This window comes from Lissotriton vulgaris, chromosome 3_1, assembly GCF_964263255.1.
Source record: "Lissotriton vulgaris chromosome 3_1, aLisVul1.2, whole genome shotgun sequence".
Classification (NCBI taxonomy): domain Eukaryota; kingdom Metazoa; phylum Chordata; class Amphibia; order Caudata; family Salamandridae; genus Lissotriton; species Lissotriton vulgaris.
Genome location: NC_141689.1, coordinates 551,709,307 through 551,726,558, shown reverse-complemented (window position 1 = coordinate 551,726,558; position 17,252 = coordinate 551,709,307). Strand labels below are relative to the sequence as shown.

The window sequence follows — 17,252 nt, the reverse complement described above, 5'->3', positions numbered from 1 at the left end:
GCAAATCAGTCTGACCCTGTGCCTCATGGGAACAGTCCAGCCCGAACTGCCGAGCCATGCCTTCCCTGGACCGGAAACAAGCTACTGAGGACCGGTTTCTGGCATTACAGCTGTCTTCAGCCCGGCTTGCTTGAATCCAGTGGCAAAGTGAGCAAGGGACTCACATCTGAGCATACCCTGCCAACTTATGGCGAACAAAGCGGTACAAAAGGTGGTGGTGATGAACGGAGCATCTGAACCAATCAAACACTCGCACCCAGTCAACAGATCTGGGTTTAATCCATCACAGTTCTTTAGCCCACTCTGCCTCCCCAGTTCAGATATGGCCATATGCAAATCAGTCTGACCCAGTGCCTCATGGGAACAGTCCAGCCGGAACTGCCAAGCCATGTCTTCCCTGGACCGGAAACAAGCTACCAAGGACCGGTTTCTGGCATTGCAGCCGGCTTCATGCCGGCTTGCTTGAATCCAGTGGCAAAGTGAGCAAGGGACTTACGTCTGAGCATACCCTGCCAACTTATGGCGAACAAAGCGGTACAAAAGGGGGTGGTGATGAACGGAGCATCTGAACCAATCAAACACTCACACCCAGTCAACATATCTGGGTTTAATCCATCACCGTTCTTTAGCCCACTCTGCCTCCCCAGTTCAGACATGGCCATATGCAAATCAGTCTGACCCTGTGCCTCATGGGAACAGTCCAGCCCGAACTGCCTATCCATGCCTTCCCTGGACCGGAAACAAGCTACCGAGGACCGGTTTCTGGCATTACAGCCGTCTTCAGCCCGGCTTGCTTGAATCCAGTGGCAAAGTGAGCAAGGGACTCACGTCTGAGCAAACCCTGCCAACTTATGGCGAACAAAGCGGTACAAAAGGGGGGGGTGATGAACGGAGCATCTGAACCAATCAAACACTCACACCCAGTAAACAGATCTGGGTTTAATCCATCACCGTTCTTTAGCCCACTCTGCCTCCCCAGTTCAGGCATGGCCATATGCAAAACAGTCTGACCCTGTGCCTCATGGGAACAGTCCAGCCCGAACTGCCAAGCCATGCCTTCCCTGGACCAGAAACAAGCTACCGAGGACCGGTTTCTGGCATTACAGCCGTCTTCAGCCCGGCTTGCTCGAATCCAGTGGCAAAATGAGCAAGTGACTCATGTCTGAGCATACCCTGCCAACTTATGGCGAACAAAGCGGTACAAAAGGGGGTGGTGATGAACGGAGCATCTGAACCAATCAAACACTCACACCCAGTCAACAGATCTGGGTTTAATCCTTCACCATTCTTTAGCCCACTCTGCCTCCCCAGTTCAGACATGGCCATATGCAAATCAGTCTGACCCTGTGCCTCATGGGAACAGTCCAGCCCGATCTGCCAAGCCATGCCTTCCCTGGACCTGAAACAAGTTACCGAGGACCGGTTTCTGGCATTACAGCCGTCTTCAGCCTGGCTTGCTTGAATCCAGTGGCAAAGTGAGCAAGGGACTCACGTCTGAGCATACCCTGCCAACTTATGGCGAACAAAGCGGTAAAAAAGGGGGTGGTGATGAACGGAGCATCTGAACCAAGCAAACACTCATACCCAGTCAACAGATCTGGGTTTAATCCATCACCGTTCTTTAGCCCACTCTGCCTCCCCAGTTCAGACATGGCCATATGCAAATCAGTCTGACCCTGTGCTTCATGGGAACAGTCCAGCCCGAACTGCCAAGCCATGCTTTCCCTGGACCGGAAACAAGCTACCGAGAAACGGTTTCTGGCATTACAGCTGTCTTCAGCCCGGCTTGCTTGAAACCAGTGGCATAGTGAGCAATGGACTCACGTCTGAGCATACCCTGCCAACTTATGGCGAACAAAGCGGTACAAAAGGGGGTGGTGATGAACGGAGCATCTGAACCAATCAAACACTCACACCCAGTCAACAGATCTGGGTTTAATCCATCACCGTTCTTTAGCCCACTCTGCCTCCCCAGTTCAGACATGGCCATATGCAAATCAGTCTGACCCTGTGCCTCATGGGAACAGTCCAGCCGGAACTGCCGAGCCATGCCTTCCCTGGACCGGAAACAAGCTACCGAGGACCGGTTTCTGGCATTACAGCTGTCTTCAGCCCGGCTTGCTTGAATCCAGTGGCAAAGTGAGCAAGGGACTCACATCTGAGCATACCCTGCCAACTTATGGCGAACAAAGCGGTACAAAAGGGGGTGGTGATGAACGGAGCATCTGAACCAAGCAAACACTCACACCCAGTCAACAGATCTGGGTTTAATCCATCACCGTCATTTAGCCCACTCTGCCTCCTCAGTTCAGACATGGCCATATGCAAATCAGTCTGACCCTGTGCTTCATGGGAACAGTCCAGCCCGAACTGCCAAGCCATGCCTTCCCTGGACTGGAAACAAGCTACAGAGGACAGGTTTCTGGCATTACAGCCGTTTTCAGCCCGGCTTGCTTGAATCCAGTGGCAAAGTGAGCAAGGGACTCACATCTGAGCATATCCTGCCAACTTATGGCGAACAAAGCGATACAAAAGGGGGTGGTGATGAACGGAGCATCTGAACCAATCAAAAACTCGCACCCAGTCAACAGATCTGGGTTTAATCCATCACCGTTCTTTAGCCCACTCTGCCTCCCCAGTTCAGACATGGCCATATGCAAATCAGCCTGACCCTGTGCCTCATGGGAACAGTCCAGCCCGAACTGCCAAGCCATGCCTTCCCTGGACCGGAAACAAGCTACCGAGGACCGGTATCTGGCATTACAGCAGTCTTCAGCCCGGCTTTCTTGAATCCAGTGGCAAAGTGAGCAAGGGACTCGCATCTGAGCATACCCTGCCAACTTATGGGGAACAAAGCGGTACAAAAGGGGGTGGTGATGAACGGAGCATCTGAACCAATCAAATACTCACACCCAGTCAACAGATCTGGGTTTAATCCATCACTGTTCTTTAGCCCACTCTCCCTCCCCAGTTGAGACATGGCCATATGCAAATCAGTCTGACCCTGTGCTTCATGGGAACAGTCCAGCCCGAACTGCCAAGCCATGCCTTCCCCGTACCGGAAACAAGCTACAGAGGACCGGTTTCTGGCATTACAGCCGTCTTCAGCCCGGCCTGCTTGAATCCAGTGGCAAAGTGAGCAATGGACTCACGTCTGAGCATTCCCTGCCAACTTATGGCGAACAAAGCGGTACAAAAAGGGGTGGTGATGAACGGAGCATCTGAACCAATCAAACACTCACACCCAGTCAACAGATCTGGGTTTAATCCATCACCGTTCTTTAGCCCACTCTGCCTCCCCAGTGCAGACATGGCCATATGCAAATCAGTCTGACCCTGTGCCTCATGGGAACAGTCCAGCCCGAACTGCCGAGCCATGCCTTCCCTGGACCGGAAACAAGCTACTGAGGACCGGTTTCTGGCATTACAGCTGTCTTCAGCCCGGCTTCCTTGAATCCAGTGGCAAAGTGAGCAAGGGACTCACATCTGAGCAAACCCTGCCAACTTATGGCGAACAAAGCGGTACAAAAGGTGGTAGTGATGAACGGAGCATCTGAACCAATCAAACACTCACACCCAGTCAACAGATCTGGGTTTAATCCATCACCGTTCTTTAGCCCACTCTGCCTCCCCAGTTCAGACATGGCCATATGCAAATCAGTCTGACCCTGTGCCTCATGGGAACAGTCCAGCCCGAACTGCCGAGCCATGCCTTCCCTGGACCGGAAACAAGCTACTGAGGACCGGTTTCTGGCATTACAGCTGTCTTCAGCCCGGCTTGCTTGAATCCAGTGGCAAAGTGAGCAAGGGACTCACATCTGAGCATACCCTGCCAACTTATGGCGAACAAAGCGGTACAAAAGGTGGTGGTGATGAACGGAGCATCTGAACCAATCAAACACTCGCACCCAGTCAACAGATCTGGGTTTAATCCATCACCGTTCTTTAGCCCACTCTGCCTCCCCAGTTCAGATATGGCCATATGCAAATCAGTCTGACCCAGTGCCTCATGGGAACAGTCCAGCCGGAACTGCCAAGCCATGTCTTCCCTGGACCGGAAACAAGCTACCAAGGACCGGTTTCTGGCAGTACAGCAGTCTTCAGCCCGGCTTGCTTGAATCCTGTGGCAAAGTGAGCAAGGGACTCACGTCTGAGCATACCCTGCCAACCTATGGCGAACAAAGCGGTACAAAAGGGGGTGGCGATGAACGGAGCATCTGAACCAATCAAACACTCACACCCAGTCAACAGATCTGGGTTTAATCCATCACCGTTCTTTAGCCCCACTCTGCCTCCCCAGTTCAGACATGGCCATATGCAAATCAGTCTGACCCTGTGCCTCATGGGAACAGTCTAGCCTGAACTGCCAAGCCATGCCTTCCCTGGACCGGAAACAAGCTACAGAGGACCGGTTTCTGGCAGTACAGCCGTCTTCAGCCCGGCTTGCTTGAATCCAGTGGCAAAATGAGCAAGTGACTCATGTCTGAGCATACCCTGCCAACTTATGGCGAACAAAGCGGTACAAAAGGGGGTGGTGATGAACGGAGCATCTGAACCAATCAAACACTCACACCCAGTCAACAGATCTGGGTTTAATCCATCACCATTCTTTAGCCCACTCTGCCTCCCCAGTTCAGACATGGCCCAGATCTCTGTACTGGGGTGAATGTATGACAATGTTCTGCATTCTGTCCATCAACTGTTGTTTTGCAGAATTAAAGCTATTGGCATTGTAATGACAATGCCTTTTATTTATTTGTTTTAAAAAAACAGACATAAATAAAAAAGCATTGTAATTTACAATGCCAATAGCTTAAACTCTAGCAAATGCAAGATTAGGTCTCGCGTGCGTTGCAGGGTGAAGTGATATGGGGTTAAACAGCTGAAGCAGCGTTTCAGAGATAACATTGCTGAAATGCGTGTAATTGTTTCCTGGTAGTTGACTATGCCTGTCCCACCATGAATGGGGGTTGGACAGTTATTCTAACCTCTCAGGTTGGCTCTTGAAGGCAGCCAAAATCTATATGTGGAACTCTGAAGGGGCATAAGGAGGTACGCGCAGAATTGTTTATAGTATTTTGAATCCCCCAGGAACCCCATTTCCCTAGAGAGGCTCAGGATTCCACTGGTACTCCCCGGTAACTCCACACCCGAGACACTAATATCCTGATATTGGTGTCTCTAGGCAGTGAGGCTTTCAGCAGATTGGCTGGGGAATCCCAGAGTGAGGTTCCAGTGAATATGCGATTAATGTGTGACAACATTAAACAAGGCTTGGGTACATTATGGGGACATATAACCTGACTGAGTATCCAAAAGCAAGTATCCCAAAGGGTTGACAGTTTTGTATGTAAGATTTGCAGCCAGGAAAATACAAGGCAATTAGTTTGACAACCATGAAACCATTTGTTTTTAGGTTTTCGCAAACATCCAGCCATGTGCTTTTCATACTAATTTGTCATCCCAGTAGCTGCACATATAAGTGATGGAGATAGACTGGTAAATTTCATTGTAGTAAAATCTGCTTTTTCACAGGTTACGCCTACGTATTTCGAACTGATTGATCAAGCATGCTTACATTTGTGAACCTCTGATCAGTGAGAGGCTCCCACTGAATGTGTCCTGTCTCCAATGCAGTTTGGTAAATACTAATTGGCTTATTTCACTTTCAGATAAGTCCACGATTAAACTGCCAAAACTGTGCAAATGGCATGAAAGTCAGATTTCTCATGTGAGTTGCAGTGTGGTATTTCACCATCTACTGTTGGAATTTAAAACAAAGAAAAGGGCTGACAAGCGGAGGATCTAGTGATCAGAATAAAGATCAACAAGAGATCAGAAGACAGTTAGCGGATTCGACCAACTACGAGAGACTTAATATCGTGGATTGGATTGTTCTTAAGTCCATCTTCCATGCGAAGTTACATAAATAGCATGAAGATGGCCTTATAGATGATGACGAGCTACAATACCTGAAAGTAGACCATGCCATCATGCTAACACTCTATGTACTGCCTAAGGTGCATAAGAGTTTTGAAAATCCTCCTGGCCCCCCAATTATTAGCTCGTGTGGATCTCTTCTTGAAAACACCTCAAGGTTCATAGACATTTTTATCTTCTCCTATTTTGCAAATCTACCATCGTATATCCGTGACTTCATGGATTATCTGAACCGGATCAATAACACCCCATGGAAACCAAGTTACATCATGGTTACGGTCGACGTAGTCTCGTTGTTCACCTCAATAATTCATGAGGATGGTCTCAAAGCATGCAAGCATTTTTTAGGATCAAGGTCCCTCAATTTATTGAGCCACACGAAAATACTTCTCGAAATGATGTCCTTTTGTCTTACAAACAATGTTTTTATTTCTGATGGCAAGTTTTACCGGCAGAATCATGGGACTCAAAAGGTCTCGTACAGTGTGAGATGAATCTCCAATCCTCCCAAAACGCCAAAGCGTGTTGAATGAAGTAAAATCAAATAAACAACCAATGTTTATCCTGAAGTCGATGGTTTAATTTGAACCAATCTTAAAAAGCTTGAGAAAGCTTAAATGAACGATGGATAAGTCAAAATAAAGTTACTGCATTATTGCAATGTTCTTGAACAGTTCAATATGTACACGTCATTCATAAATGCATCTCCTATGCATTTCGAGCGATGCTCTTCCTCAGGGGGAATGTCTGTAACAGATGAGAAAGATATAGGGGATGTAGCGCGAAATGAGGGCTAGCAATTTCAATCAGTATAAGTGAAAATTGCATGCTGATCTGAAGTAAGGAAAAGCTGTGCAGAGATGGTAAAATTGTGTTGCTACCTAAGTAGGTTAATAACGTGCGACAAATAATACAGTGAACATACCCAATATTTGTACTGCGTGCCTGAGATCAATATGTGCTCACAAAGTAAAATCGGTGGATAAACTGACATTGTGAATTAAAAATCACTGAAAGTAACCGCGACCAAATCGTAGAACACAACGTGGCTTTGGAACAAATTAGAATGCATGTCACCAGTGCGGGCGTAAGAAATTGAAACGGAAGATTAAATAGAATTAACGGTGAAAAAAGCCTGTCGGCTGTGCGCTACCGTTAGTATCCGAAGAATCCGACATGGTGCAGAAAAGCTTACCGCAAGCATGAAATTGGCGTGCTGAAGTCACGAACGCGAGTAAAGCAATGGTGTCTGCCGTGCGCGAAAGCAGCATTATCAGGGTAATAAACACAGAAAATGGTGCAAAACAAATGTGATAGAGAGCGGACTGAGCAAAGTGAATGTTCGGCCCGATTCTGGAGAATAAAGTTATGAAAAGAAAAAGACGGAAGCAGAGCATAAGCATGTGAGAAAGAATGAGGAAAACAAACAGTATCGGAACACAACCTTAAAAAACAAGGAAGCTGATAGATAATCAAACACTGTGAATCATATACAGAAATAAGATTATATATAAACAATGACATAAAATAGCAGGATATGTGTGCGAGGTAAAATGTGAAGTAAAGGATGTCTGAAAAAAGGTGAAAAAGACAAACCAGAAATAGTAACAGACATAGAATGGGAGACAGTAGGACTGATTAGAGTGACGTAAGGCCAGGAAAGGAAGGAGAAAGTAAATAGAAGGTGTGCATGTCAGTACCCATAGCTAAAAAGAAGGTAGACAGATGACCATAGGATAACAAGAAGGGTAATGACATAATTATCAGCATTAGTGAGAGTGTGAAGGTGAAAAATGAACTAAAACCAGGATAAGAATGAAATACACAACGAACATACGAAGGTGGACAATAGGTAACAGAGGGGTCATAGCACATTGGTCTCAACAAGTACTTAATGGCATCTTATAAGTAACAGCTGTATTCTAGCCTTTCATTGAGACCCTTCGGGTGAATGGAATTTAATTTGTGCATCCAATAAAGTTCTCTTTGAAGAGGAATTTCTTATTGTCTCTGCCTATGACTTTGTTCATGACTTCCAGAATCAGGAAACGCAACTGGCTGACGTTATGGGAATGGTTAATGAAGTGTGCTGTTACGCAGGACTTTACATTCTTAGTCCGGATATTACTGCGATGTTCAGTGAGTCTGGTCTTGATTTTCCTCAGTTTTCCCTACTTAGGGTAAGCCACACAGGCATTTAAGGAGATATACCACATTGGTGGTGTCGCATCTGGTGTTTATTTTGAGTTGGATAGGGGTGCCCTGTGTGGGGTGTTGTATAATGGTTCCTTTGATGATACTGGTACAGTTTCCACAATTCAGGCACGGTATAGTGCCTTTGTAGTTAGCATCTGTGACCTGTTTCTTCGCTTTCAGCAGTTGCTGAATGTTCTTAGTGCGTTGGTACGCAAAGATAGGCTGAGATTTGAAGATGTTATTAAAATCAGGTTCCAGTTGTAGTAACTGCCAATGTTTCTTGATAGAGGCTTTGATTTGAGTGCTGGTGGTGCAAAACTTCGACACAAAACAAGGACGCTCCTCTTTGTTTTCTGCACGTTGTTTAAGACTCAGTAGTTCAGTTCTTGTTTTCTTTGATACTCGTAATTCAGCAGATTTGATGATGTTCTCTGGATAGAATCATGGGACTGCCATGGAGACATCATTAGCTCCAACCTATGCAAACTTGACCATGGGCTTTTGGGAGGCATGATGTTTGTGGTCAGAAAGTAATAACATCAACTTGCAGAGGGTGGTGCTATGGGTCCTTTATATCGATGATCACTTCCTCATATGGGAGGGAGAAGAAGATGATTTGAAGGATTTTCTATTATCACTCAACGATAATTCTCTCAATCTATGGTTTACGCATACATACAGCAGGACCTCTGTAGATTATCTTGATATAAGGATCTATACTGAGCACAAACAAATAAGTACCACCCTCTTCCGAAAGACCACATCCTGAAACAGAATTCTATCAGCGAACAGTGCACACCCAAAAGCCCTAAAATGGAGCATCCCGTATGGAGAGTTCCTGCGGGCTCGCAGGAATTGCTCTGAGGATGGGGAGTACACGAGACAAGTAGGCCTAATGTTCGACCGTTTTATGCGAAGAGGATATCCAATTATGGTTTTGGAAAATGCATGACTGAGGGCCACAAACATGAAGAGGGAGGATCTATTACTACCCAAAAGTACTGAGACATCAACTGAACACACTGTTGAAACAACAAGGTTTATTACAGATTTTAATAGCTCCAATATCAGAGTAAAACTGGCATTAAACAAACACTGGAATATTTGTAAAAAAGGCCTCAAATCACCAATATGAGAACAGCGGACGGAGAGACAATGTGATCACGAGCTAACTCTAGTGTAAGAAATACAAATTTAATTGCTAATGAAAATACAGGTATCTAAATATCGGTGTGTATCACCCAACATACATTTAATATTTAAAAAGTTAGTATCCTATCTAAGCTACATTTGGCAATAAAATCACACACAATAAAAAAATGATAATATAATATAATATATAATAACATAATCACACACAATAAACCATCAAAAGCTACTGAAACGAATTGGGAAACCAGGTAGAAAGAATACTTCCAAATCACAGAAAAATACTACTTAATCAGAAATAAATCAATCGTAGTTATCTCAAACATTATTTTATAGATCATATGTAGTACAATTGTTCACAAAGATTTAGAGTAAACTTTTCTTTTCATTGCATCTCAACGCGTTTTGGTGGGCACTAGTTTATAGCCATCACCTTCTTCTGGAAAAAACATAAATAGTTTCCAATATCTGTAAAAAATGAGCCCCATTTTTCGAAAATGTGCGGGCTGGTACCGCTACATTGACAACATATTTTTTATCTGGTAAGGCATGACTGAAGATTTGGAGGAGTTAGCCCCATTTTTTGAAAATGTAGCGGGCTGGTACTGCTACATTGACAACATATTTTTTATCTGGGAAGGCACGACTAAGGATTTGGAGGAATTTTTAAAGTGGCTTAATTTAGGAGACCCCAATCTCAAATTCACCTCACACTACAGCTCCACCAAAGTGGATTTCCTTGTTATATCAATCAAGGATGTGAAAAGATTTTTGGAGGTAGAGCTTTTTATTAAGCCTACGGCCAAAAATACACTTCTTTATTTTTCTAGTTTTCACCCTACAGCACAGAGAGAGAGCATCCCCTTTACCCAATTCCTCCGGTTGAGGATGAATTGTTCTGACTTGAATGATTTCTACAAACATGCTGCGGACCTTACCCACCCCGAGGCCACGCCCACCCGCCCTCCACAGCATAAATACGCGGCACTCAGCGCTGCAAAGCAAACCTTGCTACTCTCCTGAGGCGGAAGCCGGGAGACCTCTAGTTTTAAATTTGTAATAGCGTATTTTTCACTCTGTGTGCTCTTTTAATACCCCACTCACCCCCTGCCTACACGGTAACGCAGGCGACAGAAGCGCCGAACAGCGACCTTCGCTGCAACGTAAACAAACAATTTGGACGCCATTGACGGCGAGGTGACAGGCCACGCCCACCCCGAGGCCACGCCCACCCGCACCTTCCCCTCCCATAAAAAATGTGCAATCACCGGACGCGCAGCGGACGGGCGCAGCGGGCGCGCCGTCAGCGCGCCGAAGGCGCGCCAAAGGCAAGCCCGTCTGGGCCCGTCCGGGCCCAGCCGGCCCTAGGACCAGTCACTATGCCCAAATCACAGTCCCACCTATCCTACTCCCCGGATACCCTCCGTCTCTGGAACACTAGAAAAAACCCGCAGTGCGACTTCATTCTTAAGGATGACACCCCATTCACAGGATGCCCCCATTGCGACACCCAAAAAAAAACGGAACCCCGCCACACGCTGCGGCTGGGCCTCCTGAATTGTAGGTCGCTAGCGAAACATTCGCACGAGATCAATCTCCTCACTCAAACCCTTATGTTAGACGCCCTATTTCTGACCGAAACCTGGCTGACCCCCAGTAACGGCTCGGATCTGGTCAACGCAACCCCCCCAGGCTATCAAATCTGCTGCCTGGATAGACCGGTCGGAAGAGGTGGCGGGCTCGCCATTCTGTATAAAAGCAATTTTAGCTGTAGGATCAACGAGGGCACGGTAAAAGACTGTGAGAACGGAAATTTCACCCTTCAGATCTCCCCCACCACTTCTTTATCGGGTCTGCTGGTATACCGACCACCAGGCGCGACAGGTGACTTCCCCAGCACGCTGATGGACCACATTCTTTCGAAAACCTTAGAAACACCCAACTTCCTTCTCCTAGGGGACTTGAATCTCCACTTCCTTGACAAAGCAGATAACACGGCCACCAATCTCCAAGCAGACCTCATGGCAGCCGACCTCCTGCTCCTCAACTCGAAACCCACACACGAGAAGGGGCACCTTCTGGACCCAGTTTTCTCCAATATCGCTAATCTCCAAACACAAGACCCCACCCCACTACCATGGACCGACCACTTCCTGGTCCCCATGCACTGGCCCTATCAGCCAGCCACGGTACCTAGACAAAAAACCAAGATTCGTGCCAGACGCTGGAATAAACTAAGACCAGAAGAATGGGAAGTAAAGCTGAGGGAATCCGATGGTCCCCTCTCCACTGACCCGAACACCGCAGATAGGGAATTCAACAGTTGGCTCTCCAATCCCTTAGATAGCCTCATCCCTCTAACATGCACCCTCAAGCATGTAAAAAGGATCAACCACGCCCCTTGGTACACTCCGGACCTGAACATCCTCAAGAAAGAGTGCAAAAAGACGGAGCGGACTTGGAGGAAAAATAAAACGGCGTCGAACAAAATCACCTACCAAACAGCCATGAAGGCATACAAACAAGCCCTCCACAGCGCAAAAAGCTCCTTCTTTGAGGAAAAAAGAAAAAACTCTGCATGCTCTGCGAAGGAGACCTTTTCCATTCTTAAAGAGCTTCTCAATGTCCCAGCTCCCACGCAGATATCCCTGGACCCCAAAGCAGCCGAGGAGAAATGCACCAGCCTGGCTAATTTCTTTGATAATAAAATAAAGAAAATCCTTTCCTCCCTACCCGCTACTAAGCATGCCACCCCCGGATCAGCAAAGAATTGTACCCTTATGTCAAACAATCTTACTGACTCCTCCGAACCTCCCAACCTAGCCTCATTCGGACCGTTCACGGAAGAAGAAGTGGCATCCACCCTAGCAGCCACAAAAAGTGGCGCCCCCAGCGACTTAGTGCCCGTCCGGTTTACAAAAAACATCGCCCGGACTATTGTAACCAGACTCACGGCCCTTATTAACACCTCGTTTACACAAGGCGAAGTCCCTCAAAGCTGGAAGGAGGCCGTAGTCAAAGGCTTATTGAAGAAGCCATCTTTAGACCCCATGGACTGGTCCAACTACAGACCCATCTCGCTCCTCCCCTGGATAGGGAAGGTCGCAGAGAAATTTGCAAACAAACAGCTGTCCCACTTCCTGGAGGCAAACCTTCTCCTAAAAAACTCCCAAACCGGCTTCAGACCAGGGCAGGGGACAGACACCGCCCTCCTGGTTGCGGTAGAAAAAGCGAGGGAAATCATTGACACAGGAGGATCAGTGGCAGTGGTCCTCCTGGACCTCAGTGCGGCATTCGACACGGTCAACCATCAGGTCCTAGCCCAGCGCCTGGATAACATAGGCATACATGGCAGTGCGCTGAGATGGCTCACATCCTTCCTTTCCCAACGCTCCTTCCAAGTTTGGGAAGGAGAATGCCGCTCCCCCTCAATCCCCCTCCAGTGTGGAGTGCCTCAGGGCTCTTCACTGAGCCCCACGCTTTTTAACGTGTATATGGCCCCACTGGAGGAGCTGGTCGCTCCATTCGGAGTTACAATCGTCAGCTATGCTGACGACACCCAGCTGGTGGTGACTCTCTCACACCCCAAGCTAAAACCCTCCAACCTGCGTGACTGTCTTTCCACCGTCCATCAGTGGATGAGCGACTCGGACTTAAAGCTTAATGGATCTAAAACTGAGATCCTGCTCCTCGGCCACAAAACCTTGAGTCTCCCTCCTGACATCTGGCCCGCCTGTATGGGCGACCCCCCGTCCCCCAAAACAGAGGTCAAGAGTCTAGGAGTGTGGCTAGAGACAGACCTCACCTTCCGGACTCAGGCGAGAAAAACTGCAGGCATCTGCTATGGGCTGTTGAGATCATGTAGGAAGGTACTCCCCCTACTTCCATTCCAGTCCCGTCTCTTGCTAATCCAAGGTCTAGTGCTAGCAAGACTAGACTATAGCAACGCTATCTACCTCGGCGCGCCGGAAACCACCTACCAGATCCTACAAAAAACCCAAAATGCCGCAGCCCGCTTGCTCACAAACACCCCTTCAAGAACATCGGCCAAACCAGCATTGAGAAAACTTCATTGGCTCCCAGTGAGGGAAAGAGTTGCGTTCAAGGCCCTCTGCCTAGCCCACAAAACCTTACACAAGGCTGGCCCCCCCATTCTGAGCTCGTGGATCACCCCTTACAGACCATCGAGAGCGCTCCGGTCTGAACAGGGTAACCTCATCGCGGTTCCCAGGGTGAAGAAAGCCCGCTTTGGCGGTCGCAGATTCTCTGTAAACACGGCCAAAAAATGGAACGCTCTTCCCCCGAACCTTAGAGCGGAACCTAACCTCCTAAAATTTAGGAAGTCCCTCAAAACACTCCTTTTTCCCTGATCTACTTGAAGTCTCCTCCGCCCCTCCCCTGTAGAGCACAAGGTTCAGCGCTGGGATACTCGAGGGTGACTACGCGCTTTACAAAAATCTAAAATAAAATAAAAATAAATAAATGTAAGTTTAGGGACAGAGGATACCCTAAAAAACTTCTATCACACTCAGTAAAGCGACCAAGATTCTATGATTGAGACGCCCATATCAACAAGTCTGCATGCAAAAAAGAACCGCTAGCTAAAGTGGTGTTTGTCAGCAAATTTTCAAGTCTAAGCAATCAAATAAAAAATGTGGTCTACAGAAACTGGCATATACTGAATTATGAAGAAGAGGTCAGAATAGACAAACCACTTTTTGCCTTTAAAAAGAATAAACATTTGAGAGATATGTTAGTACATGCCTATCGGGAAAGTGGCCAGGATATCCAGAGAACGATTACCGATGCTCTAGCAATTGGGAATGTTAAATGTGGAACGTGCAATGTATGTCCTCAATGCTTACAGATGAAAGAGATCACCCATAATGGCTGTTGTATCAAATCAAAAACCTTGAATAACTGTAGGAGGAAGAATGTTATTTACTTCCTACAATGCCCTTGTGGTAAGGGCTACATGGGAGAAACTGGCAGAGAGGTGCGCATCAGACTGCAGGAACATAGGTCAGCTATTAAGACCAAAAGATAAATGCACCTTTAGTGGCCCATTTTATAGAATATAACCACAATGAAAATGATTTCATGTGGTTTATTCTAGAGAAGCTTAGAAAGTGAGGCTAGAGGATCTCTAGTCTCATCCCTTGGCCGGCACACATTTTGTCGTCTTTCCTGGTAACAAAAGACTTCCACTCAATGTATTTTAGTTTACGTTTCTTTATATTTCATTGCAGATTTAACTCCAGTTTTTCAAAATTAGTTCATTATATCATCAAAATCATTATGAAAAGTGTTTTACTTCAGGCAATGTCTTTATAGCGTATCCAATGCATTTCGGGCATTTCCATCATGCCCTTCATCAGGGAATCGACAATGCCTGTCTGCAGAAGTTGTTTGAAATCTGGAGTTTGATTGGAAAGGGTTCCGATCTGGTGTTCGTCTTCTAAAAAGACGACAAAATGTGTGCCGGCCAAGGGATGAGACTAGAGATCCTCTAGCCTCACTTTCTAAGCATTTAAATTGACGCCGTTGGGCCCTCGACGTCACCTTGCGGAGCACCACAAAACCAAAATTAAAATTACTAAACATCGTGCATTTACCTTTCAAAAATAAGCTGTGCATCCATCCGACCTCAGTTTCATTATTCTAGAGAAGGTCACAATTGGGAAAAGAGGTGGAAATATCCAATGGTATATCTCCTATCTTAACACTGTGAGGAATGGACTTAATTCAAGGGAGGAGTGGGATCGACTAATTGGGGACATTTAGTAAAATCACTGTGGTTATGTGGCTTCATTGACAAAGCCTCTTCTTCACTGGGCCCCACTGGATTCTACATGTCTCAAGGTACTGCTGGAACATTTTCGTGAGTATATTAGGGAGGTTGGAGAGAGGCAATACAATTTGCAAATAAGGAAGATGTCTTGATCATACCCTTCGAAATAGAATATCATATCTTATATATTTTTTTTATTTTTTAAACACCTATCGCAGATCTGAAATTGTTGTTTTTTGCACATAATACCAATTTCGGATTCACTGTATTCAATACCGATCTCAGATTGATAACGCTTTGGCACATTGCGGTAGAGACTGCATAATGAGTAATTTTTGTCCCATAAAACTGGACTGTTTTTTGCAGACTCGGCAACGGGATTGATAGATATTCTGCTATTTTAAGAGACTAGGACGAAGAAGTCTGCCAGTGATAGCGGTCTTTAATCGGAGGACATAACTAATCTAACAAGAGCCTGATCAAGAGCACTAAAAAGAGTTTTAAGGTAATTACGGTTTGTAAAATGCCTAAAACTACAGTGCAGGCTTTTGCAAGCGTATGGGTACAAGGCGAATAGCGAGTATAAATTTAGAGATTATTTACGTAAGGACTTTACACAACAGGCCACGTGTTAGCTAAGAAGGTCTAAGTGTGTAATTTTTGGCCGGAATAAGTATTAAATATTAGGCAGTTTGAGACTGTCTTATACAGACTAAACTTCTAGGCGGGGTAAACAGACTTCTGCATGCTAACTATAAGGTGGCCCCTATTTCGGCATTTTCATCATAGTAATGCGATGTATACTATGTTTTTATCTTTCGGTATGACCCTCATTTGAAATATATTGATGATATGTTGTACACATCTACAGATTGAGATAGCCCTATATTGTCCGGGGGAAGTAACTACAAGACGTTTCTGACAACAGGTTACTGAGACCCAATGTGCTGAGAAAAAGGACATTGCAATAATAGCCTGTATAGTTTGACAAGTTTTTGAGGTAATGTATTGTAGGAACACCTATATACACCCCACGGGAGAGACACCTGTAATTACAAATTAGGGTGGTTCTTCTTTTCTCTCTTTTTCTGAATAGGTACTGAAATTATCGGCACCTTTTCACTGGCACCTCTGTATCAGGATAGGTTGCCTTTGGAGATGGTTTATCTCCGTATTCATAGAAATTAGACATCTCTCAAGGTAATATATAGGTTCTTTAATAAGATCTTAGTAGTATTGAACACATAGACACTGGTCTATTATACGAACAGGAAAAAGAGGAGGATGTTTGGATCCCCTCTCTTGAGAAGTTGTGATTTCTTAAACTTTCTTCTTAGCCATGTGTGCCCTAGAATAATGACAGAAAACTGTGTGTGTGTGTGTGTGTGAGAGAAGAATGAACAGTATCAATGTGGAAACCTTTTTTATTGTCAACTATGTGTTTATCCTATGGACGAGGAGACTATGTATCCAAAGTGGTATAGCTAATGCCTGTTTTTTTGTTGATTTTTTACAGATTTTTAATTGGTATTGGGAACTATTTATGTTTTTTCCTGAAGAAGGTGATGGCTATATACAAGTGCCCACCTAAACGCGTCGAGATGCAATGAAAAGAGAAGTCTACTCTAAATCTTTATGAACAATTGTACTACATATGATCTATGAAATAATGTTTGAGATGACTACGATTGATTTATTTCTGATTAAGTAGTATTTTTCTTTGATTTGGAAGTATTCTTCCTACCTGGTTTCCCAATTCGTTTCAGTAGCATTTGATTTTTTATTGTTTGTTGGGCCATTATCATTTTTTTATTGTGTGTGATGTTATTGCCAAATGTAGCTTAGATAGGATACTATCTTTTGAAATATTAAATGTATGTTGTATGAAACACACTAATATTTATATACCTGTATTTTCATTATCAATTAAATTTGTATTTCTTACACTAAAGTTATCTTGTGATTACATTGTCTCTCCGTCCACTGTTCTCACATTGGTGATTTGAGGTTTTGTGTGTATGTGTAGTGTAATATGATAAATGTGGATTGACCCAAAGGGGGTTCTTTATTGACCTTGATCTTGTCTGGTACCCTACTTCTTTGGCTGTTGGGTCCCTCTCTTTTTCTTTTAAATATTTTAAAAAAGGACCAAGATCTCAAGCCAGTTATTGCACAG

The 17,252-nt window shown here is 45.4% G+C and overlaps 1 long non-coding RNA gene across 1 annotated transcript; it reads left to right on the top strand.

The window, feature by feature from the left end:
• Positions 1-15,947: 15,947 nt before the first annotated feature.
• LOC147726780 (uncharacterized) lies at positions 15,948-17,024 on the top strand. Its single transcript, XR_015309290.1, has 3 exons — positions 15,948-16,076; positions 16,173-16,276; positions 16,593-17,024. It is a non-coding gene; the product is annotated as an uncharacterized LOC147726780 (long non-coding RNA).
• Positions 17,025-17,252: the final 228 nt, after the last annotated feature.